Consider the following 24,643-nt stretch of genomic DNA (forward strand, 5'->3'; position numbering starts at 1 on the left):
CCAATGACCTGATCCTGAGATGTATTAGGTTCTCCCTGACATATGTTACAGGAAGTAGTGACCTGACCTTTTAAAAATTTTATTAACATTTATAAATTTGTTTTAGTGTATTATGGTGGAAGCAATGATTTTTCTTCAGAATGGATTGGGGTGACTGGTGAACAGATTGATAGCCGTGTCATATATTAAGCTGGTGGACATTTTGTAGGGTAGATAGATGCTATCTTTTTCCCTCTCTCGTCTCCTACCTTTCAGGCTTCTGCCAATGGGGATGGCAATATGTAAAGTTTTTCTTTAAAGCATTTTACAAGCAACTGAATCATTACTGAGACCCTTTATGTAGCTGGTGAGATTTTGGTGATTGCTTAATGAAACACTGAGGCACAGGTAGTCCCCCATCCTTTCATTCAGCTGTTGCTCAGTGCCTAATGTATTCCAGGTGCTCTGCTTGTCACTAGGGCTGTAAAGTGAAGGCCTCCGTCCCTGTCCTCAAGTAATTTACAAACTGATGGATTAAGAACCTATGGAAAACCATCAAGATCCTAATTAAAGTTTTTCTTTTTCTTTTTTTCTTGTCTCAACTCTGTGTTCAAAACCTTGACCTATACCTAAAAATTCTTCTAAACTCACATCTTGATTCTTCCTAGGAACTAATTGCATTTATACGTAGTGTTTGGGTAAAAAATATTTGTCATAGATTAAGAAAGGAAATCTTGATTAATGTTAACTATTGGAACTTAGCTATAGCCAGTATTATTGACTTAGCAATTCTCATCTTTCTCTCCATGCCCTAAGAGACCGAGCAGTGTGTGGTTTTAGAAAAAGGACACCTCTCCCAGGACAGGAAACAGGCGAGCTGGCACGTTGCCTTTCTAACCTGTTTACCGCAATAGCAGTTGTGATGGTGATGGTGATCGACACTCCCATCTATCATCTGCCTTTTCCCAGATGCTTCTGAAACATAAATTAAGCCTCCTAACTCCTCAGTGAGTATGGATTGCTGTTTTATTTTACAGTAAATATTTGGTTATTTTATAGACAGGGAAATTGAGACATTGGGAACCTAAGTGGCTAGATAAATAAGTTATGGACACTGCTGGGAAACATCAGCTAATGTTTTTTGAGCCCGTGTGGAGCATAGTGCTTCCATAAGCCCTGTGCAGTGTATTTTGTGTTTCTGGCTTTCCCCCTTACTGCCTAAGGAAACAGAGAGGCAGTGGCACCCCACTCCAGTACACTTGCCTGGAGAATCCCATGGACGGAGGAGCCTGGTGGGCTGTAGTCCATGGGGTCGCAAAGAGTCGGACACAACTGAGCGACTTGACTTTCACTTTTCACGTTCATGCATTGGAGAAGGAAATGGCAACCCACTCCAGTGTTCTTGCCTGGAGAATCCCAGGGATGGGGGAGCCTGATGGGCTACCGTCTATGGGGTCGCACAGAGTCGGACGTGACTGAAGCAACTTAGCAGCAGCAGCAGCCTAAGAAAAGGGTTCCGTGGAACTTATTGGCTCAGTTTTATTTATCTATCCTCATGGAAACTGTTGTTTTGTGGCTGTACGTTTTACTTTTCCACTGGCATTTTCTTAATACTTTTTACTTTAGCTAGGGAAGGACCTAATTAAAAGCATTTGCCATATTTCCAGGCTCCAGGCTTTTCTAGTTTAAAAAAAAAAAAAGTGAACATTGTCATATATCAGGTACTGTGCTAACGGCCAAGGCCGGAAAGGTGAATTAAGGCACAGTTCTTTTTCCCAAGAACTTTCTAGTACCATACACGTGTAATATACTTTTTGTTCGCTTGATTTTAAAATGAAGAACTGTTTATTGTGGAACTTTTCAGAGCTTTACTAGAAAGGGTTTGTTGTGAATTTCCAGAGGCAAATAGCATATGCAGCCTTTTCTAAGCTGATGGAAACGATAAATCCGTTACTTAAGAAGTATATTTTAGAGTAGATATTCTTTAGGACACATCTTAAAGAACTAATGACATGGCCATTTTTCACCCTCCGCTTGCCAGACAGCGCTAGAAGTGAACAAGGGCAGGCAATCCAGCTTTCCCTGAACAGCTGTTGGGGATGTAATTGAGTTACTCTTTAAAGCTGTTTTCTCCCCCAAATTGAGTAGCAGCCTGTGAAAGAGAAGCAAACTGCCTCCCCACTGCTCACACTTAAGCTGTCTACAGAAGGTATTTTTGTCCATGAGATCGACTCTTAAAAGATTAGCAGTCCCCTCATTTAGACCCTATATTCAACTTGAGAGGAGACTGATGCTGGTTTACAAAGGCTTTGTGACTGACCTACGATAACAGAACTAGTTAAAAGCATAGCCTGGGAAAAAGCAAAAGCAGAACACATCTCCTGAGTCTACCATTGCACCACACTGTGCCTCGGATGATGTCTGATTAGAAGTGTTCTCCTTCAAATGCTTGAATCTCAACAACCAGTGCATTTGGTACAAACTCCTGAATAACTAGCCTTTACAGTCAAATAGGCTAAAAATAGTCTTTACAATCAAACTTTTAAAAAAATGTTTTCCCACAAAATTCCTGAATAAGCCAACTGTTCATCTTTTACTTCATCGTTTTCTCATCTCATGTGTTGCTTGTTCCATCAGAGTGGTTAGAGTGTTTACCTAAATAACTATGTCATGTTTTAGGCAGTGGCGAGCCTCTTCCTCCCACCTCCACAAATAAATACTATAGTGACTCACTATTAAAATCTGATGCTCTACAGAAGCCCTGAGTAGGTTATTCTGAATGGTTTTATGTCAGAGAAAGTGCAATAAACGTAGGGAGGGGAATAGAACCCATTAAATGTATGAGTAGAAAATAAGTTATAAGAAGGCCTTGCTTTTATCATGAATGTGTTTCAGAAGTGCCATAGAAGTCGAATAAAAACACTATAGGTTGTATAATGGACTGTGAGCGCCTGTAGGTCACGTTCATGATTATTTGCCAAATGGTCGGCCTGTTTTCTGTGTTTTTTCTATAACACGGTCCTCGGTAGCATCATAACAGTATGTAATTTCATACTTGTGTATAGGTTATATCCATCCATCTGATTTTTTTGTTCTTCAGTTGTTTGTAGCTCAGAATGCATTTCCTCATGGATATAATCCTATTTGGTGCAGACCTCCACAAAACAGTTTTTTCCATAGTATATCTGTAGTCTTACTGTAGCTTTCTCATATTTAACTTAAATATGAGCATGTGTCCTGGAAATGGATTTAGAGTTGGGCTGGAGATTGTAGGAGCGCATCTCTTCCTTTTGAAACCTGGCAGTGGGGTCAGAAGTCGTATGCAGTATTGCTGTTGCTGCTATTTATTTACTCAGTTGTGTCCAACTTTTCGTGGCCCCATGGACTGTAGCCCATTAGGCTCCTCTGTCCATGGGATTTGTCAGGTAAGAAAACTGGAGTGGGTTGTCATTTCCTCCTCTAGGGGATCTTCCTGACCCAGGGATTGAACCCTCTTCTCCTGCTTGTCAGGCAGATTCTTAATCACTGAGCCACCAGGGAAGCCCTCATATAGCGTTGAAAAGAGAAAGTGAAAGTGAAAGTTGCTCAGTCGTGTCTGACTCTTTGCAACCCCATGGACTATATACAGTCCATGGAATTCTCCAGGCCAGAATACTGGAGTGGGTAGCCTTTCCCTTCTCCAGGGGATCTTCCCAATCCAGGGATCGAACCCAGGTCTCCCACATTGCAGGCAGATTTTTTGCCAGCCGAGCCACAAGGAAAGCCCACGAATACTGGAGTGGGTAGCCTATCCCTTCTCCAGAGGATCTTCCTGACCCGGGAATTGAACCTGGGTCCCCTGCATTGCAGGTGGATTCTTTAGAGCTGGTGTTGGGATATCGTAAATAGAAAGAAATGTGTAGATCATCCAGGCCAGCTTTTACATTTTAGAGATGAAGGGCAACATCCCCAACATGCCCTCGTTGTTACTGGGGCCTGGGGCAGAGTCTTCTGGAGTCACTGGTGTGAGGAGTAGGGTCTGACAGCAGTTGTGGGGTGAGGCGTGGGAAACTGCAGTAGTGGTGGGGGTCTGGGCTTGGGAGGGATTGTGTGACACCCTTTTTGATAGGACCAAGGAATTGTTCTCCATTTTTGCCTCTCTTTGTACCCCACTCCTCCTTCTGGCCCTTCCTAGTTGTTAAGGGATGTCAGGTGAAACCCTTTTCTTTGGGTAAGAGAGCATTCGTCTTTTTCTTCCCCACTGGCACTGTCATGAGTCAATACAGATTTCTCCCCTTACCCACCGAGGCCATGGCTAGAGGGAAGAGGTGAGGAGCAAACTCGATTTGTTCCAGCTGGGTACACAGTCTGCTCATGGGGCTGCAACAGGATGTTTCTGGCAGTGGTGAGGAAGAGAAGCTTCTGTGGCCCCCAGCTGGGGGTGTAGGTAAGCAGACTGCCTGACTACCTGGTGTAGGTAACGGGGCCGGATTTCCACATCACAGTGCCTGGGGAAGCCGGTTTGAGGTGGGGAGAGAGGTTAATATGAGATGTAGAGAGAAAAAAACAGTGCTAACTTTCTGGCTGGGCCGGGGCTCCTGAGTGCCTGTGTGGGTGGAAGAGTGAAGCAGAGCTTCAGTGCTGTTCTGATGAATCGGCATCAACGATACAGGGACAAGTCCTGGACAGTTTGGTGTGGAAAATTGGATTTTAGGAAACAAACATATAAACCCCACACTGAATCAAGAACCATGATCATTGAATGGGCCAATGGTGTTGGACACACAAGAAAGTATATTCCTTCACCCTGCATCTTCTAAATATTTTTATTTTTAAAATATAGAAATTTCCAGTAGCATGTCATTGTGTATGTTTGAGGTAAAAGAAGATGGTTGAAAAGAGAAGGAGGCTAGAGGGACTGACACAAAATACAGTTCTTCAGAGGGGTCTGAGGAGAATGTCTTGAGTGTGTCTTGATTCACTGCAGCTTCCTGAAGGCCGAGAGAGGACTCTCTCATTTCTGAGAAACACCTACAAGGACTCTGAAGAATGTTCTTTCCCTTACTATGTTTGTACATGGAAATATTATCATATAGGTTGTGGAGTTTTGTTTTTTATCTAATTTGGCTTTGTAATGAGATTGGAGGAGGGGAGCAGTTAGGAAGCTCATTTTATATTTAAGACTGCAGTCTGTGATGAAATGTTCGTCATTTTCTGGAGGTTAGTTATCTCAACTTTTGGAAGTACGGTTCACGGTTGGTTTAGGGCTCCCCCAGTAGCTTAGATGGTGAAGAATCTGCCTGCAATGTGGGAGACTTGGGCTCTATCCCTGGGTTAGGAAGATCCCCTGAAAAAGGGAATGGCTACCCACTCCAGTATTCTGGCCTGGATAATTCCGCGGACAGAGGAGCCTAGCGGGCTACAGTCCATGGGGTCTCGAAGAGTCGGACACTGCTGAGAAACTTTCACTTGCATGCACTCACGTTAGTGATGAGCATTACAGTTGCCAGTAAGTGGTTTGAGTGGATGCTTGTTTGTGATCTTAGTGTCGGGTTCAAAAGTTGGTTCCTACCTTGCTATCAATACTTGAAACACTGCCCTCAGTGGCTATATTAATTTACCACTGTCTTTGGAGTCACATTTAGGTTGAAACTCTCGCCTTGTGAGCTTTGTGACTTCAGGCGAATTCTTTAATTACCTGCACTTGTTTCCTCACCTGTAAAGTGGGGCAAGTAACAACTAGCCAGCAGTGGTGTTCTAAGTGTCAGCTTAAAATGACCTACGGGAAAGGTCCTGGCATTTACTGGCTGCCCAGCGAATGTTTGGTTTGTTTGAGTGTGATTCCATTTCTGACTGTATGCTGCAGGTCAGTCACTAACAAGCAGATAGGGAAACAGCAGCACAGTCTGGCTGGAGGGGATTTGCTGAGCCACTCAACTTGCAAGACTTCTTTGTCTCTGCCAGGAACAGGAACCCCTGGAATTACCTTCTTTCCTTCCTGGATTCTCTAATTCTCCCTGGTGCATGTGTAACTCGTTACGAGTGCGCTGCTCCTCTTGCATGTTTGTTAGTGCCTGAATCTCTCTATTTTGGAATAGTGTTTGCCTGATCGAGGTCATCTCAGCTGGTGGACTGAGCTAATAGATCTGGCAAATTTTCTTTCTCTACATCCCTGTGTTAGGGCATGTATCATAATGATGTAATTTTTGTTTATCTTTAGCAAATATTTACCTAGCTCCTATTATGTTACAAGCAATGGAAAGAATAAAGTCTCTGCTCTCATGGAATTTATATTCCAATGGGAGGAGTCAGACAATAAACCAGTATAAAATACGTCGGGTATAGTATGTATTGTGAAGGAAAATAAAGCAGGGTGTTCAGAGAGCATGTTCAAGCCAAGGCTGGAATGAAGTTCAGGAGCAAACCATGAGATATCTGGAAGAAAAGCATTCCAGGCAAAGGAAAAAGTAAGCACAAAACCCTCACAACCAGAATAGCTGGAAACAAGTGAGCGAGGAAGGGACCTTGTCAAAGATGGGGTCAGAGAGATGCTGGGAGCAGTGTTCTTCAGGTCTTGGAGATGGTGGTCAGGACTTTGGATTTTATCCTGAGATGGAAAGCTATTGGAAAGTTTTGAAGAGAAGAATGTCATCATCTGATTTAACCTTTCTCAAGTACTGCTTTGCCTGCCATGTGAAAAATTTGGTGTAGGGGGCAGAGTCATAGCAGAGAGTAGAAAGCCATTGCAATCATTTCGGTGAGACATGATGTCCCAAATGCACTAGGTTGGCAGCAGAGAGTTGAGAGGTGGGTATATTCTGGATGTCTTATGAAGATTTACCAGTGGGTCAAATATGGGTGTGAGGAAAAAAAATAAGTCAAGCATATCTCAAAATTTTGGCCTAAGCAACAAGAAGAACAAAGATATGTTTTCTAGAGAGGGTGAAGACTATGGGAAGAGTTAGCTGGAGAGTAAAATCATGAATCGAGTTTTGGAAATACTAAATTTGAGATGTCAGATAACCCAGTGAAAATGTTGAGTAACTAGCTGAGTGTATGATGGAAAGTCTGAAAGTGAGAGCTAGACCAGCATTGTCCATTAGCATGTTTGCTGTGATAGAAATGTTTTATAACTTCCCTCTCCAATATGGTAGCCACTAGCCATGGATACCTACTGAGCACTTAAAATGTGGCTAGTAAAACCAAGGAACTGATTTCATATTTTACTTAATTTTATTTACTTAATTATAATGAATTTAAATTGAAATTTAAACTGGCACAGGTGGTTCAGGCTACTGCATTGGTCAACGTGGAAGACAGTATATAAAAATTTGTCTTCAACATTTCATTGCTGCATAAGACCATGGGCTTCCCTGGTGGCTCAGATGGTAAAAAATCTACCTGCAGTGTAGGCGACTTGGGTTTGATCCCTGGGTCGGGAAGATCCCCTGGAGAAGGGAATGGCTACCTACTCCAGTATTCTTGCCTGGAGAATCCCATGGACAGAGGAGCCTGGTGGGCTGCAGTCTGTAGGGTTGCAAAGAGTTGGACACAACTGAGTGAGTTTTACTTTTCACTTAAGGCCATGAGACAGGATAAAATGTGCTTGGAGGAAGCTTTGATAAAGAAGGAAAGGTATCAGAGGATCAAGACCTGCAAAGCAGAGAAGTTAGGAAGATACCAGAGCTATAGTCAAACAATATTTTTAAAAAGTAGCAGATTGTAAGAATGCAGAAGGCCAAGAGATAGTGGTAAAGTAGTTTCTAGGAAACCAAGCAAAGCAGATGTTTTGGGCCGAGTGAGCCATTCTGTCAAACTCTGCTGAGCTGTCTATTCCCCTGTTCATAGTGAATGACTTTTGAACTTGTCTCTAAAGACTGCTCATCCACACCTAAGAGTGTTCTTACTGCCTTGTAGGTGCAAGATGAAGAACGTGGAACAAGGTCACTCAATCAGCTTTTACAAACTTATTTTCAGGAGATATGCTCCCAAATATGTCATTGCACTGAAATCTTAGAACTATTACCTTTTGGAAATCCCAAACCGTATTCATGACTGCTTTCTAACCCGTGCTTTCCACCGTCTCACCCTCCCCAGTACTAACGGGATATGATTTTGGAGAAGCTGGGATGGAGACAGCATCAGTACCACCTATGTCAGCAGTTGATGTGAAAGAACCAGGTATCTGCCTGGCACTAGGCCCTAGGCCTTCCTTATCAGAGAAGGCAATGGCACCCCACTCCAGTACTCTTGCCTGGAAAATCCGATGGACAGAGGAGCCTGGTAGGCTGCAGTCCATGGGGTCATGAAGGTCAGACACGACTGAGCTACTTCACTTCCACTTTTCACTTTCATGCATTGGAGAAGGAAATGGCAACCCACTCCAGTGTTCTTGCCTGGAGAATCCCAGGGACGGGGGTGCCTGGTGGGCTGCCGTCTATGGGGTCGCACAGAGTCGGACACAACTGAAGCGACTTAGCAGCAGCAGCAGCAGCAGCCTTCCCTCTAGCTATGTATACACTCAGTCGCACCAACTTTTAGGGTCAAATGAAGAAATTACTGAGTATGGCTGGGAAGAAGCAGATGATTTTACCCCAAATCCCTGAAATATTGATATACCTTACTAAATTGACTATTGTGATCAGTTCAGTCACTCAGTCGTGTCCGACTCTTTGCGACCCCATGAATGGCAGCACGCCAGGCCTCCTTGTCCATCACCAACTCCCAGAGTTCATCCAAACTCTTGTCCATCAAGTCAGTGATGCCATCCAGCCATCTCATCCTCTGTCGTCCCCTTCTCCTCCTGCCCCCAATCCCTCCCAGCATCAGAGTCTTTTCCAATGAGTCAACTCTTCACGTGAGGTGGCCAAAGTATTGGAGTTTCAGCTTTAGCATCAGTCCTTCCAATGAACACCCAGGACCGATCTCCTTTAGAATGGACTGGTTGGATCTCCTTGCAGTCCAAAGGACTCTCAAGAATCTTTTCCAACACCACAGTTCAAAAGCATCAATTCTTCAGCACTCAGCCTTCTTCACAGTCCAACTCTCACATCCATACATGACCACAGGAAAAACCATAGCCTTGACTAGACGGACCTTAGTTGGCAAAGTAGTATCTCTGCTTTTGAATATGCTATCTAGGATGGTCATAACTTTTCTTCTAAGGAGTAAGCGTCTTTTAATTTCATGGCTGCAGTCACCATCTGCAGTGATTTTGGAGCTCCAAAAAACAGTCTGACCCTGTTTCCACTGTTTCCCCATCTATTTGCCATGAAGTGATGGGACCAGATGCCATGATCTTCGTTTTCTGAATGTTGAGCTTTAAGCCAACTTTTTCACTCTCCTCTTTCACTTTCATCAAGAGGCTTTTTAGTTCCTCTTCACTTTCTGCCATAAGGGTGGTGTCATCTGCATATCTGAGGTTATTGATATTTCTCCCGGCAATCTTGATTCCAGCTTGTGCTTCTTCCAACCGAGCATTTCTCATGATGTACTCTGCATGTAAGTTATATATATATTTTTCTTTTCCCAGCTTCCCTTTTAGTTCTTCTTTTCTCTGCATATTGATGATTTGTCTCTCTTGCCTTTTCTTTTGTGTATGTTTTCCCCTTGGTCTTCTCTCCATTTGGTCCCTTCTTTTTTTTTTTTTTTTTAAATAACATCTAAAAGTACCCAGCAATTATTTTATTCATGTGTGTGCTTGTTTATGGCTGTGCTGTGCAGCATGTGGGGTCTTAGTTCCCTGATCAGGGTTTGAACCCATGCCCCTTGCTTGGAAGCACAGGGCCTTAACCACTGGACCACCAGGGAAGCCCTGCCCCTAGTTTTTGAAAGTTCCATTCCTCATTCCTGTGCCCTGACTCAGATTGTTATTTGGTATACCCAGACACATCATTGCTTTGTCTTGCTGTGCCCTCATGCGCCTCCATTTGGAAGTTCTCTGTTGCTTCCAGACCTCTGACTCTATTCTGTACACCTTCTGGTCCATTCTGTGTGTGTTACACTGATACTGCTGCTGCTGAGTCGCTTAGTCGTGTCTGACTCTGTGCGACCCCATAGACGTCAGCCCGGCAGGCTCTCCCGTCCCTGGGATTCTCCAGGCAAGAACACTGGTGTGGGTGCTTCCCATCATCTCTGATTGGCTTAGAAATGTCAAAAACAGAGACAACAGGCGAGTCTTTCTCCTCCGTACCTTTTATATGTTGATTATATTTTCTATGGTAATCCTCTTAAGTATGTTTTTAAGCACTTATTATGATACTTTGTTGTTAATGCTCATTTTTCTTTGTTCTTCGTATCTGTATTGAACCACCTTATAATACAAAATGAGGGTTTAAATTTGCACAGAAAATTCATGATTCCTGTTGTTAAAATGCTCGTGGCCACATGCGTAGTGCTGGTGCAGCGTTGTGTAAGGAGGAACAGGTGCCAGGGTAGTAAGGGGCTGGACGCTGGAGATCTGCACCGACCTGAGGTAAAATCCAAGGAATTTGTGTCACTCCCAAGCCTTTCTGAGCTTAAGTCTGCCAAGGGAAAAATGCAGAGTTGTAGCTTGCCTTAAATGATTAGAAGTCACATGAGGGTTGGGGAAAGAAAAACCCCAAAGGATTGGTGGCTAGAAAATCTTTCGTAGCAGTTGCATGAGACCTTGAAAATCAGCAATGGAAATGAGAGTGGATTATATATAATACAAAAGACAAATGCACTCACATTCCCTGCCAAATGGGCTTTTAATAGAAGACAAGCCGATTAAGACAAAATGAGCAGTAATTAAGGGACATCTTAGGAGGGGTCAGGGTTGCTGAATTCTTCACACATTCATATATTTAGTTGATTTTGAGTTCTTCTATTATGATAATTACATTATGGTATGAATTTTCACAATCCAGTTACATGAAAATGACAGATTACTCAGTGAGGTTCATGTGTTTAACCTCGTGATTTGGTTATATGCCATTTATGTGCCTTGCCTACAATGTTTGCCTTCTTATATTTCTGTGTGTTAACCCAGCTGCCTCCGTTTATTGCTCCCATATTACAGTGGATGTTTTCTGCATTTTTATGAAGAGCCTATTAGCAGCTTAGGCTTGATTTAAAGAATTTCTACAGTTTATGAATACCGTTCATCTCTGTGAATGAATTTAGCACTTTAATGCTATTTATTTACTCCACACCATAAAATGTAATATAATAAATAATGGGTCCCTTAGGCTTGTGGTAAAACTTAGTGATCATCCTCTCAGCAGGAAGATGAACACAACTTGAGTGGGGAAATAATGATCAAAATTCACCACACTCACTAGGATGCCATTTATATACCTGAATCTAATAAAGGCTGAATTACAATGCTTAACATTATGCTTATTAGTCCTAACATCTGAATGTAGTGAGGCTGGGAAAGGGGAAAGACTCAGTGATATTAGCAACGTTTCAGAAGGTAATATCAATTCCAGGTTAGCGATTCAAGTAAGCAAGTGTTCCTAAAACCATATGATGCCTAATTTCTTGGGCTAAATAAATGTTAGGCTAGTGTTTTCCACCAGCTTCATCCATAGAAAACTCTTCAACTTTGTGGGGAGGGTGAAAGCAGTTCACAGTTCCTTCCTTATCAATTTATTATTAATTTGGAGGTTTTCAAGATGACCCTGTTGGTTATCCATACATGAAATATGTGCAAGCCAGACCCTCGACATGATCACTGGTCAATAGAGCCGTTCTGTTTCATTGCTGAAGTCCAGAAAGAGTTAACTCATGAGTGCTCAAAACTCTGTGTGTATAAACATGTATCTGATTTTATCCCAAGATTATTCAAGTTATTTTTGTAATATCTTTGCTTTTATTTACCTTTATTAGACATTCATTCCTTGAGATAAAGGTTGCAGGTTTACATGCATTTAGGAGCTTGATTGATAAATGAGTGACTTGGGTGAATTGGAGGACCCTTGTTTCATCTAAGGGGCCAACCTGTACTCAGGTCCAGCCAACCTTTGTCATGTGGAATATAATCTCAGTGAAGACAGATGGACTAAATTTGAAAAAGACACAATGTCATAGTTTTTATTTTCATGTGAAATCTTCATGATCAATTGTTATCTAATTTTTAAAAGTTAAATACCAAATAAATCAGCATTCGGGTTTGGGTTCATAGGTTGCCAGCTTGATAGTTAGGCTTGAAATGTAAGTTCCCAAAAATGTTTACACAGGCAAGGCTTCTATTGCACTATTAGCTCCAGTCATCCATTACTAGTTTGAATGTGCCTGCATTTTGATTCTCCTTGGTCCTGCCTATTGACATCATGATACATTGCTAGAGCTTTCTCTTGAGAGAAAATCACTTAAAATTTTAGCATCTTTGAAGAAAAGAATGCTGAATATAGTGAGGCACTGCAAAGTACAGTAGGTAGCACTCAGTAAACACAAAATGCTCAGTGTTGTTCATGTTGAATTTTTATTTTTCAGTCTTTAAAGATCAGTACAGTTAAATTGTATTTTATTGTGTATTTATCCAGAAATAAATGAATGGAAGAGGGATATGCTGAGGTTTACCTTTATGGTAATAGAGTCATAGACAAGTGATAGGGTGATTGTGTTTTTCTACTAGCAAATGATGAACAGACTCACCACGAAATGGAGGAATCAACTGCAAGCTTACCACTTTTTTTTAAACAAAAAAAGTGTCAAAATATGTTCTCACTTCACCCAAAGCCATTTGCCGAAGTCATAATTTGATTATCATATGCTATTCAAGAGAGTTCGTACTGATTGGTCTCTATGACCCAGTGTTGCCTCGAGATAAAGATAGATTTAGCATCAGCTAGAATGGTATATCTGCACATGTATGTAATGGCATATTAATCTATGAAGGCTTGTCTTCATAGTTCTCTTTAAGGATATGTGAAATCACCTTAGAAAGCCCCAGGTTATCCATAACCACCAGGCATTGTATTACAGAAACACATGACAGGCTCTGTGTGAGCCTATGGTTCTCAACCAGGGGAGAGTTGACTTTATCCTGCAAGATTCTTGGGGCTGATTTACTAGTTGTCTGCTTCTAGTGTGAACAAATCATTCTACTTTGTAGACCATTCGATTTAGAGCTGACTGTATTCCTGATGGCCCTGCTAAGATAAATAGCCCTGGACTGTATTTCCCGATAACAGGGTAGGAGTGGGAAAGAGTGTAAAATAACCCTCTGATGAGAGCCGTCAGAAAGCACAGTGTTGATTTGGGAAGCCAGGAGTTGCAGTATTTGTTCCTGCTTTGGACAGTTTCAATTATTAGATGGAGATGAAATCTGCCTTCTTGTAATTTTTACTGCTAATTTCCACCTCTAAATTCACATAGTACTGTTTGGTTCTCTTATCTGGCAGTTGATCGTTTCTGCCTTGTACATTATCTGTACTTGTCTCATGAATAAAGAACAGCAGCATTTGGGAAGGTTGCTTACTCCATGAGCCTGCAGATTTACTGAAGCACATGAGTCAGCTCCACTAATGCAACTCAGTCAGTCAGAGGGTCACAAGATCAGCAGGATGAGAGTTGCAATCATTCATTCATTCATTAAAAAAGGAAGTTATAGAGTGCCCATTATATTCCAGGCATTGTTCCAGATACAGGGTGGCACTCATAACTTTGTGTCTTATTTTCCTTTCTAGATTCTAAAGACTCTTTAAGAACAGGATTCTTGTCTGATTACCTTGTACCTTGTACCTCACCTTACACAGTATAGCATATTACATTTAGAATGTGCTCAGAATTTTATTTTTTACATAAGTAAAAAATCTAATATACATATTTTGGAGAGCGCTGTGGAATAGGTCTAACCCTTTTGTGACAGCCATGAACTATATTAGTCACATTAACACAACGGCCAGGCTTGTTGCTCTTCAGCCGCTCAGTCATGTCCGATTCTTTATGACCCGTGGACTGCAGCACGACAGGCTTCCCTGTCCTTTACCTGCAGCATCTCCCTGAGTCTGCTCAGACTCATGTCCTTCGAATCAGTGATGCCATCCAACCATCTCCTCCTCTGTCATCCCCTTTTCTTCCCGCCTTCAATCTTTCCCAGCATCAGGGTCTTTGTTAATGAGTCAGTTCTTCACATCAGGCGGCCAGAGTATTGGAGCTTCAGCTTCAGCATCAGTCCTTCCATTGAATATTCAGGGTTGATTTCTTTTAGAATGGACTGGTTTGATTTCCTTGCTGTCCAAGGGATTCTCAAGAGTCTTCTCCAGCACCACAGTTCGAAGGCATTCATTTGATGGCCAGGCTCAAAGGTCCTAATTTCAACACAAGTTCTTTCTTCTACACAGTTGAATTGCCCTTCTTTAGTATTGCCCCTTTTCATGCGTAGGAACAGAACTGAATACAGCGTTCAAGATGAGATGTGATCTTGACAAGGTGGAAGGGAGAGAACTCTGCTTTCTGTGATTCATTCATTTCCCATAAGGCATTTATTAACTACCACCTTTTCCTTTTTTTCCCCCAGGGTTGCCTTACTTTTCTTAAGTAAATATAGTAATTAACAGGACATTAGATATCTGTGTGATATTTAAACAAACATGCTGTAGAACTATTTCTTGTTTTCCTAGTAATTTTCACTAGTGAAAAGATTGTGATTAAGATTTTCTATTTGGAGTAGGAAGTTCTTATGTATATTATAGAAAGCTTTTCAAAAATTCACATACAGTTGTCATTTGGGAGTACAAATATATGGTGTATGTGTGTGTGTGAGAGAGACAGAGGGAATGGGACTGAATGATCAATCTCCAAGGTTTAACGTTCTTGCCTCTTTTATTTTGATGGTATTATAATTATTCTTTATATTGATATGTTTGTCTTGTTGCTGTTTAGTCATTAAGTCATGTCCGACTCTTTGCGACCCAATGAACTGCAGCATGCCAGGCTTCTCTGTCCATCACTGTCTCCCTGGGGTGAAGTGAAGTGAAAGTCGCTCAGTCGTGTCTGACTCTTTGCGACCCCATGGACTATACAGTCCAGGGAATTCTCCAGGCCAGAATACTGGAGTGGGTTGCCTTTCTCTTCTCCAGGGGATCTTCCCAACCCAGGGATCAAACTCAGGTCTCCCACATTGCAGGTGGATTCTTTAACAGCTGAGCCACCAGGGAAGCCCAAGAATACTGGAGTGGGTAGCCTATCCCTTCTCCAGCGGACCTTCCTGATCCAGGAATTAAACTGGGGTCTCCTGCATTGCAGGTGGATTCTTTACCAACTGGACTATCTCCCTGAGTTTCCTCAAACTCATGTCCGTTGAGTCAGTGATGCCATCCAACCATCTCATTCACTGTCTCCCCCTTCTCCTCTTGCCTTCAATCTTTCCCAGCATCAGGGTCTTTTCCAGTGAGTCAGTTCTTCGCATCAGGTGGTCAAAATATTGGAGCTTCAGCTTCAGTATCAGTCTTTGCAATAAATATTCAGGGTTGATTTCTTTTAGGATTGACTAGTTTGATCTTCTTGCTGTCCAAGGAACTCTCAGAGTCTTCTCCAGCACCACACTGCTGGCTCTGTGCTTGTCTTATCTTTATAGAATATTATCCTGTTTTATTTGAACTCCTTATTTCCTATGCATGACATAAAACTAATTAAGTTTGGTGGTTCTTAATGTTTCCTTTATTCCTTAGTTTTAAATTCTAGATAAAAAGAATTACAAGATTCTTATTGACATCTTTGTTACAGTTTAGATGTGCTGCTGTTTTATAGGAACAGGTGACAAATTCCCATGTCTTTGTCACTGCACGTGGATTCTACCAAATCCATGGATCAGAGTACCCTGTCCAGGTGATTTACTGCGCTAGATTTGTCCCATGATTTCATCCTCAGACGCTTCCATCTTTGTCAGCTCCATCTCCACACAAGGGATATGTAGCAGAAATTCTCAGATCTCAGATGTCAAATGTATTGCAGGCAATTAAAAAAAAACAAGTCATCCAAGTTGTCAACCGTGAGAGTTAAATTCCAGAGCTTCAATCTGGAATTCCAGGGTTGTGTTTGAAAGTTTGCTTTGTTCACGTTGCATTTAGATTTCTTTCTACATTCCAGCTTCTTTTATTCTTCCATTTAATTTAGCAAATATTTAAGTCATCACTGTGTGCAAAAAAACTGGGCTCAGTACCTTGATGGTTACAAAGGTAAATGAAAGTTCCATCCCTTTTCCCCCTTCCAAAGGTGCTCAGGAAATAGTCACTCAGAAATACTTCCCTTTCTGCTAAATAGCATCAAAATAGAATTCTTCTTTTCTTTTTTCTTGTTAGCTTTAACTTAAAGATTTGGTGTTTTGTTTATTACGTTCATTGGTAGATATCTCTTAGAGTGCCTTCATCACTTAGTAAATTTGAATGTTTATTTAATGTCCTGTTATGTGTTCAACAGTATACCGAGCTTAAAATGCATCACCATAATTGTGCTCTTAAACTTCCATTGACTATTTTTTAATAAGACTCTGCTTTCTCCTGTTTTGTTTAAGTTAAGAATAAACTTTTTAAAAAAGGTGAGCTTAATGATGTGGAAATTATGCCTCAGTAAAGCTGTTCTGTATACGTGGAGTAACCTCAAAGATCTTACCTAAGTAATATTGCTGTATAAATACAAATAGCCTTCTTTGGTTAGGTTTAATCCCATGTATAACAAATTTGCTGGGCCATTTTGCAGCACTGTAGATGGACTGCTCTCTTCCACATACTAACTCGAGTTCTAAAACTAGATGGAATCTTAGTTAACTAATTGAAACACTCATTTGGATAAGAACTTAAGCAAGGTTCAGTAATTCTCAATTTCCCACTTTGCTTGCAAAACACGGTGTAAGTACAGAATTACATTCTTCACAGCTTATTACACTGTGTGTTCACTCACAGGGAAATAATTTAATGCAATTTACTCCCAACTGTTTCCCTCATGCTGACCCCTTTATTAAAGTAACTGATTTCTCAAGGTTATGTTTATTTTCAAAGAAAAAAAAAATTTGGAGGTCATAAATGTCATCACACACCTGGTCTCATTCTCCTTTTGTTTTTTTTTCCCCTTTAAAATATCCACATTGTGTTGCCAGACCAGCTCTTGATAACTTCAACCCTTTCTTTCTGCTTGATTGATCTTACTTCTTTTACTGTGATACTCCATTTTTATATTTGTCTGGTTATTCTTGATATGTTCAAAGCAATCTCAGTAATTCTGTTTTGTTTAAAATCCCTCTTATCTATTACATGTCAATAACTTAGGCCCTTGCTTTGGAGTATTTTTTCCCAGTGCTTGCATCCTTGGACAAGCAGGACATGTTTGAATGTCCCTGAAAGTCTGATGCTTCTCTCCCACATGTTGTTCTTTTGAAGACAATCATTCTATAGGGGAATGCACCACTTAGGTGCATTCTTTTTTCAGAATTTACAAAGCCTTTTCCTTCCTTAGGGCTTCCCTTGTGGCTCAGCTGGTAAAGAATCTGACTGGAATGCGGGAGACCTGGGTTCAACCCCTGGTTTGGGAAGATCCCCTTGAGAAGGGAAAGGCTGCCCACTCCAGTATTCTTGCCTAGAGAATTCCATGGAATATATAGTCCATGGGGTCGCAAAGAGTCAGACATGACTCAGCGACTTTCACTTTTCCTTCCTGGTGCTACCTTTGTTGCAAATCATGCTTTTAAACACTCTCAAAGCATTTTGATAAGCATATGATAAGTCTTTAAGTTGCCCTTCTCATATTTGGGCTTCCCTTGTGGCTCAGCTGTTAAAGAATCCACCTGCAATGTTGGAGACCTGGGTTCGATCCCTGGGTTGGGAAGATCCCGTGGGGAAGGGAAAAGCTACCCACTCCAGTATTCTGGCCTGGAGAATTCCCTGGACTGTATAGTCCATGGGGTTGCCAAGAGTCAGACATGACTGAGCGACTTTCACTTTTTCACTTTTTCTCATAATTGATTGTGATCTAATATATCCCTTTTCCCATCTCTGAAGGCCTCTGAGCCTTCTTCTCACTGTGGATGGCCACCACGCAGTCACTCAGAGCAGAGCCTTCAGCTTGATGTTCACAGCACTGCTACTGAGGCTATGTTACCATGCCCAGAGAGCTGGCCCTGCAGAGTATTTTTAGCTTTACTTGAGTTTCACCTAATCCTCATTGAATGGTATAGACACTATATTAACCATATGGCTTTATAATCAGTGGAAATTGCCAGTCATTCTTTGTGGTAGGCATTTATTTTCTCCTACATTTTGCATTTTCTCAGCACAGAACATCAGCAACGTAGGATGTTGATGCTGAAAGATTACTCAAAATGGCCATAGATAACATTAGTCTCCTAATCTCTCTATGATCTAACTGTGGGACTAAAAAGAAAGTTTAAAATGGTTAGCAATCCATATCTCATTGGGAAGTAGTGGGTTGTTGTATTTTTTTTGTTTTTAAATTAGGTAAAAGTCTTTCATACTGATTTAATTCAATGGGTGAGTTTACTTTCTACCTTTATTTCTGAGCATCATCTCTGTGAATCTGAGGCTAAAAATCTTTGTTTTACATTGGGAGAGCAAATGGATGTCCCTACTTCATTCTTAGACAAGAAGGTGATTGATGGCTTTGATATCATATTATTAACTGAAATAAATTTTGTCTCAATTTGAGAGGAAATAGTGATAACACAGGGTCCTTTCTGTCAGCCAACCCAGGCATATTGGACCATTCTTTCATCTTTATTTACTTGTGTCCTAGACTGAAAATCTCACATTCTCTCCTAAAATTGATGGCAAATGTTTAAAAATACCTAAAACAAAGAGCATAGCACATTCTACTGAAATAGGCCTATAGTTTATACATGCTTGGTCTAATGCACTCCTCACCTTACATAAATCTCCAGAAAAGCTATAGGAAGCAAGCACATTCCCCTGACACGGCAGGGTGTAAAATGGATATAAACCAATTACTTTTTGCAGTTCTTAGTCTCAGGAATACTGACCCTTCTGACTTCATTTTCAAGCCAGAACTCTTGACCCCCACCTTACAAAGAAAAGTAATTGAGTAGAATTCCTAGCAAGAGGCAAATCAAGGCTTTCAAAGAAGAATTTTTGCCAGGAACTATGGAGCAAATCACCTCTAAAACATGCCAAAGATAGTTATTTAAATACATTTAAGCTTCTAATCAAAGAGGTCTTTGATGAACTTTTCCCACTTTAAATACATCAAAGTAAGTAAAGAGAGTAGAGAAAGCCATTAGGAAATCATTATAATAAACACCAGCATTGATCCACTTCCCTCTCCTTCAGAGCCTCCCCTCCCCGTGTTTTTAATTGTTCATGTGGGCTTTAAATAGTGAAGTAATCAAACTCTCACAGGCCATCATAAAGAAATACATGAGTAAAAAAAATTCTTTTGGATTTCAAGGAACCTGGGCAGTCCTGTGAGTGCCCAGTTTTCAGCAGTGACTTTCAAGTTGAACCTTTTCGATGGTAAATAGACTCCTGCTTATGCCTGTGTGTTTTGGCTTAAAAAAAAAAAAAATCAATCTCTGAGAAAATGGGCTTCCATCTTCCTTTCAGCCCCGTCTCCTTTGATGATTGATGTTAATTCAGTAAGCTGCTGACCCAAGAAAAAAGAATTGTTTGTGCTGTTGTTTTGAATAAATAAACTTACAAAGAATCAATGGCTGTAGCTTAGAGAAATTAGATGGTGGAGAGCTTCAAGTCTCTTTCTGCCCTGTTTCTCATGTAAATAAAGCAGGTAAAGGGCATTTCAGCTCCAGATAGCTTTTTGAATGATGGAAACTTGCTTTGAAAGGGAATTTTTTTTTCTAGTTAAAAGGAAATGTTCTCTCTGTATCTGTAGTGAGGGAAAAAAAACTGTATTTATGACAAAATAGGACAACTGCTTATTTCTGTAAACAATTTCAGACTGGCAGTAGCAAGGCAAGCATACCCATGTTCACTGGGTCTTCGCTTACATTCAGTGTTGTTAGTATATGGTCTTAGGTCCTTCTGCATTTCTGAAAGACTCTAGAAGGTTTTCTTTAATTTTAAGATAGAAAGGTAATGTGGTCTGCCAGAACAAAATAGTTCACCCAGCAGACTTTTTCTGATCCATCTGGCTGTTTATTGACTGATCATATATGAGTAATTTTGCTTTGCCATGCCGCAATTTCCTTTCCCTAAACCAGATACTATGATCATGGAGAGAAGGTGACGTCCAACAGTAATGACTGTTCTTCAGACAAGAATGTCATTCAGTGGGTTTCTGGCCATGAGGCTTAAAATCAGTGTTATAGGCAGTCTACAATAATTGAAAATATAAAGGCTGCCTTGCTTTTTATTACCCTTTTATTTTGGTACCACTTACACAACAGTCTAATAAAAACTGTTTCACTTCATAGTATACTTAATCCACAGTTCCAGGCAAAGCAGAATACATTTATGTTAATAATACATGTCATGTCAGAACTTAACATTAACCATGTTTTATAAATTGTGAACAACCTGAGCATCAAGGAATAGTGGGAAGACAGAGTAGACTGTGGTATTTTCAGTTAGTGTTCTATTATATGGACATGAAGTCAATTTTCTATTCTTTGAAATGGGCTCATAGTGTTGAGATGAAGACTACATATGTTCGTGTATGGTAAGAACTTAGAACCGTTACTAGCAGATAAGCATCATATAGCTTTTTACTATTTTATTAGTGGTAAGTGCTAACAAATGTCCATGAAGAATCTTTACTAGCGAAAAGTATATGTGTTTCAACTGAATTTGTGATTATAGATGCAGTTTGATCTTAACTATGTGAAATGTTACTAGGAGGTAATATAATAAATAGCAAACATATTTATCCCTGGGTATTATTTTTCTTTTCTTCATTTTTTTTTCTGTATTTTTTGTTTTTATCATATGAACATATGTTCTACAATTTGAAAAAAAATGTGATTTAACAAAGTGTCACAAGCTCTGACATAAAATCCATTCTGTCTAAAAGAAATAATCTGATGCATCCAGTTATGCTAAGGCAAATTCATATATAAATAAAAAGAGTGAATATCCATCAGCGTAGCTCAAATGTAGAATTACAGCATAGTTCTATCTGTTTTCAAGTAGATAGCATTGTGCTATCTATTTTCAAGTAGATAGCATTTACTAATGCTAGCAGTAAACACCGTAAAACCTTAGAAGCATCATCTGTAAAATGGAATTAAGGTCATTTTTTTCCCCTTTATCTCATAAGATGGTTGAAAGGATAGAATGAGGAAATATATGCAAAACTGCTTTATAAATATTGACTAAATCTATGTAAACTAGTATATCTAGATTTTTTTGTTCTATAGAATTTCAGTGTTACAAACTTTCAGATATGAATGGTAGTAACTAAAGATATTTACTAAAATTGTTAAGAAAGAATGAGTTAAATTTGGTTCAATAGTTGGAAAATAGGTTTATCTGAAACTCTTAGTCTTTGGTCAACACTATATCCTGCATTGGGATTCAGATATCTGTGAAGAACTGATTAAGTTGTTCAGAATCTGTGTGTGTTCAGTCACTCAATCATGTCCAACTCTTTGCAGCCCCTTGGACTGTAGCTCACCAGCTCCTCTGTGCATGGAATTCTCCAGGCAAGAGTACTGGAGTAGGTAGCCATTCTCTTCTCCAGGTGATCTTCCAGGGGTGGAACCTCCAGAGTCTTATTTTTTTGGAAAAGAGAATCAAGTAGACATTCTTAAGTTGCTGAACAGTGCTCTCAATTTACAAAAGGAATGGTGATTTTTGTGCACACACAGCTGGAGTATGAAATGTTTGTCTCCAAGCCCAGCCCTCTTTACTTTCTATTCAAGATAAGTCTGCAGGAAAAGGAATTAATCCTAATGAGTGGGTGTGCTTAATTTTTCCCCCAATTTGCTGTTTGGCCACTGAAATCTTCCAATGCTGGTACTGAACAACAGAATTAGCACCGCCTTATAATGTAATCTTACCATGAACTTGGGAATTTTACGCTTTTCTTATAGTGAGCTGACTTTATTTTTTTCAGGCTCAGTATATGTATTCATAAGGTAAGGAATTCTTGTAAAGGCCAAAGAAAGTGATATATGTAAAACTGGCTTTGGACAACCCTTAAATTACAGACACAGGTTATTTATATAGCCTTGAAATATCTCTCCTGAAGTATTTATTTCTGGTGGTTTTGAGACCAGAGGGAAGAGGGCAGGGCATCACTCTTAAAGAATGACATACCAGTTGAGAAAACTTGTTGCTGTTTGTTTTCAGGACAAAAAGTAGTTAGAACTCACTGGGCCCAAGATGGCGAAAGATTTGACTTTGACATTGAGCCTCATTATATGTTTATCATAATACATTAGCATATACTAAATGACACTCCCATGGATACCATGACCATTCGGAGGCCAATCATAGGAGGTCAAAAAGTGAATCATGGTCCAATTCTTGGAAATCCCCAACCCTTCCCCAGAATAGTTGGAATAATTCTCCCACACGTTAGCCTATAGTTTTACCCAGCCCATAAAAACTAACCACCCCATCTTTTGAGGTCTCTCTCACTTTCTGAGATAACACCATTCTGCCTACGGGATATGTATCTCTCTAAATAAACCTGCTTTCACTTTGCTGTGTCTCAGTCTTAAATTCTTTCCTGTATGACGATAGCCCCACCAGGCTCCTCTGTCTATGGGATTCCCAGGCAAGGACCCTCACTTGGCAGCCTGTCCTAGGGACTCGCCAAACACCTGGGACATGACCATCCTCTTTTTCCCTGTTCTCCTGTACCAGTTTTAACAATAATCCATAAATTCTTTGACACTCTGCCCCCCTATAGGAGCCAAAGTCAGTTCCCTTGCTATGGAGTATATACTGGACTTGGTGACCTAACAGAGTATCTGGAAAGGGAAAAAGAATAACTTGAAGGTGAGGAAACTTGATAGACACCACCTTGCAAGTGTTCAGCATTGACAGCACAATAAGGCATAGATATCATGTAGCCCCTGATGTGGTCAGATGAAAAGAGCACTTCATCTCTGTGGGATCCTCCCAGAAAATCTATAACCACAGTCTAATCCTGGGAAAATATCAAAGAAACTATATAACTAGTGAGCACACTACAAAAGGTTTGAAATCATGAAAGACAAAGACCAAGGAACTGTCATAGATTAGAGGAAACTAAAGACATGACAACTAAATTCAATGAAATATGAAGGATTAGACCCTCAAACAGAGGGAGAACATTTAAGGAGAAACAGGGGAAATCAAAATAAAGTCTAGAGTTTGTAGTAGTATACCAATGTGGACTTTTTAGTTTTGTTAATTGCACAATGGTTAAATATGAGTGTATAGGAATATACTCTGTATATAGTATGTGTGTGTATATATATATATATACACACACACTCTCAATATAGGAATACTCTCTGTATTGTATTTATAACTCTTCTCTAAGTGTACACTTATTTCAAAATAAAATACTGAAGAAAGGTCTAGTACATTAGGAAGTGTCATGCCAGGTATATTAACAACTTTATTCAGAAGAAGGAATATGCTGGGCATGAATTCAGTTGTATATAATAATAGAGAAAAATCTATGTCATCTGTATAATTAAAAATTTTATTAATCTGGTGAAATTTTGACAATTTCTTTCATTACCATTTTAGAGTAATTAATTTTCATTGGAGTTTTTGTTCTGACAGACCTGCTATTATACTTTGCCTTTATTCTGTTGTTTGTTTTTAGATATACACATGTGACACATTTTCCATTTACTGTCCGTGAGGAATGTTGTGTTCAAATGGTTGAGATGGAAGCTCATAAAAATATGAAAACTGACAAGTTGGATAAATACATGGAAATCGGTGTTAATGGAAAAGATAATGTCATTGGAATAGCTAACAACTTTGGACTGGTATAAATCTAGCACTTTTTAAAATCATCTTACATATATTCATTTATTTAATCCTTACAACTAACTTATGGTCTATGAGGCAGGCACTGAACTGTCCTCATTTTGTAGATAAAAGAAATTGAGGCGCAGAGGTTAAGCCAAAGTCTTAGAATACATAAACCAGCCATTTTCCTCACTTCTGAGAATTCGTAGACTACTAGATCATACCATGATGTTTATTAAAGTAGCGCCCTGGCAGCGGTGGGTTGGCATCGTGGAACAGGAGTGTACCCTGAACAGTGTCCTAAGCCACCCTTCTCATGCACCCTTGATCATTTCATCGCCCTCTAGTCTTGTTGCTTAGTCACTAATTGTGTCCAACTCTATTGTGACTCCCTGGACATCAGCCCACCAGGCTTCTCTGTCCATGGAATTTCCCAGGCAAGGATACCGGAGTGGGTTGCCATTTCCTTTTCCAGGGGATCCTCCCAACCCAGGGATCAAACCCCCGTCTCCTAATTGGCAGGCGGATTCTTTCAGTTTTGTAGCAAGTGTAAAGTAGTATTTATGATCAGACCCTTTTATACCACCACGTAGGGTCTGAAGTTCTCAGTCGAAAATGATTCAAAGCTACAGCTGTGGGGTCCTGGAGCACACTGTTATTTTCTCAAGCACCAATACATGCTTTTGAAGGAAAGGAGTTGGACCCCAGATGGTAAAAGGCTGTATGGATTTCCCCTCTGTGCTGAGACTATGAAAAGCTTTTCTTTAAACGAGTTGGTGTTCTGATCTTGCAGAGACTTTGTCATTCTGTGAATGGGT

The 24,643-nt window shown here is 40.3% G+C and overlaps 1 protein-coding gene across 1 annotated transcript in view; it reads left to right on the forward strand.

Annotated features, from left to right (window-relative positions):
- Positions 1-24,643, forward strand: part of EXOC4 (exocyst complex component 4) — an 816,823-nt gene that overhangs the window by 390,926 nt on the left and 401,254 nt on the right. The gene's annotated exons all lie outside the window — the stretch shown is intronic.

This window comes from Budorcas taxicolor, chromosome 4, assembly GCF_023091745.1.
Source record: "Budorcas taxicolor isolate Tak-1 chromosome 4, Takin1.1, whole genome shotgun sequence".
NCBI classification, from domain to species: Eukaryota; Metazoa; Chordata; class Mammalia; order Artiodactyla; family Bovidae; genus Budorcas; species Budorcas taxicolor.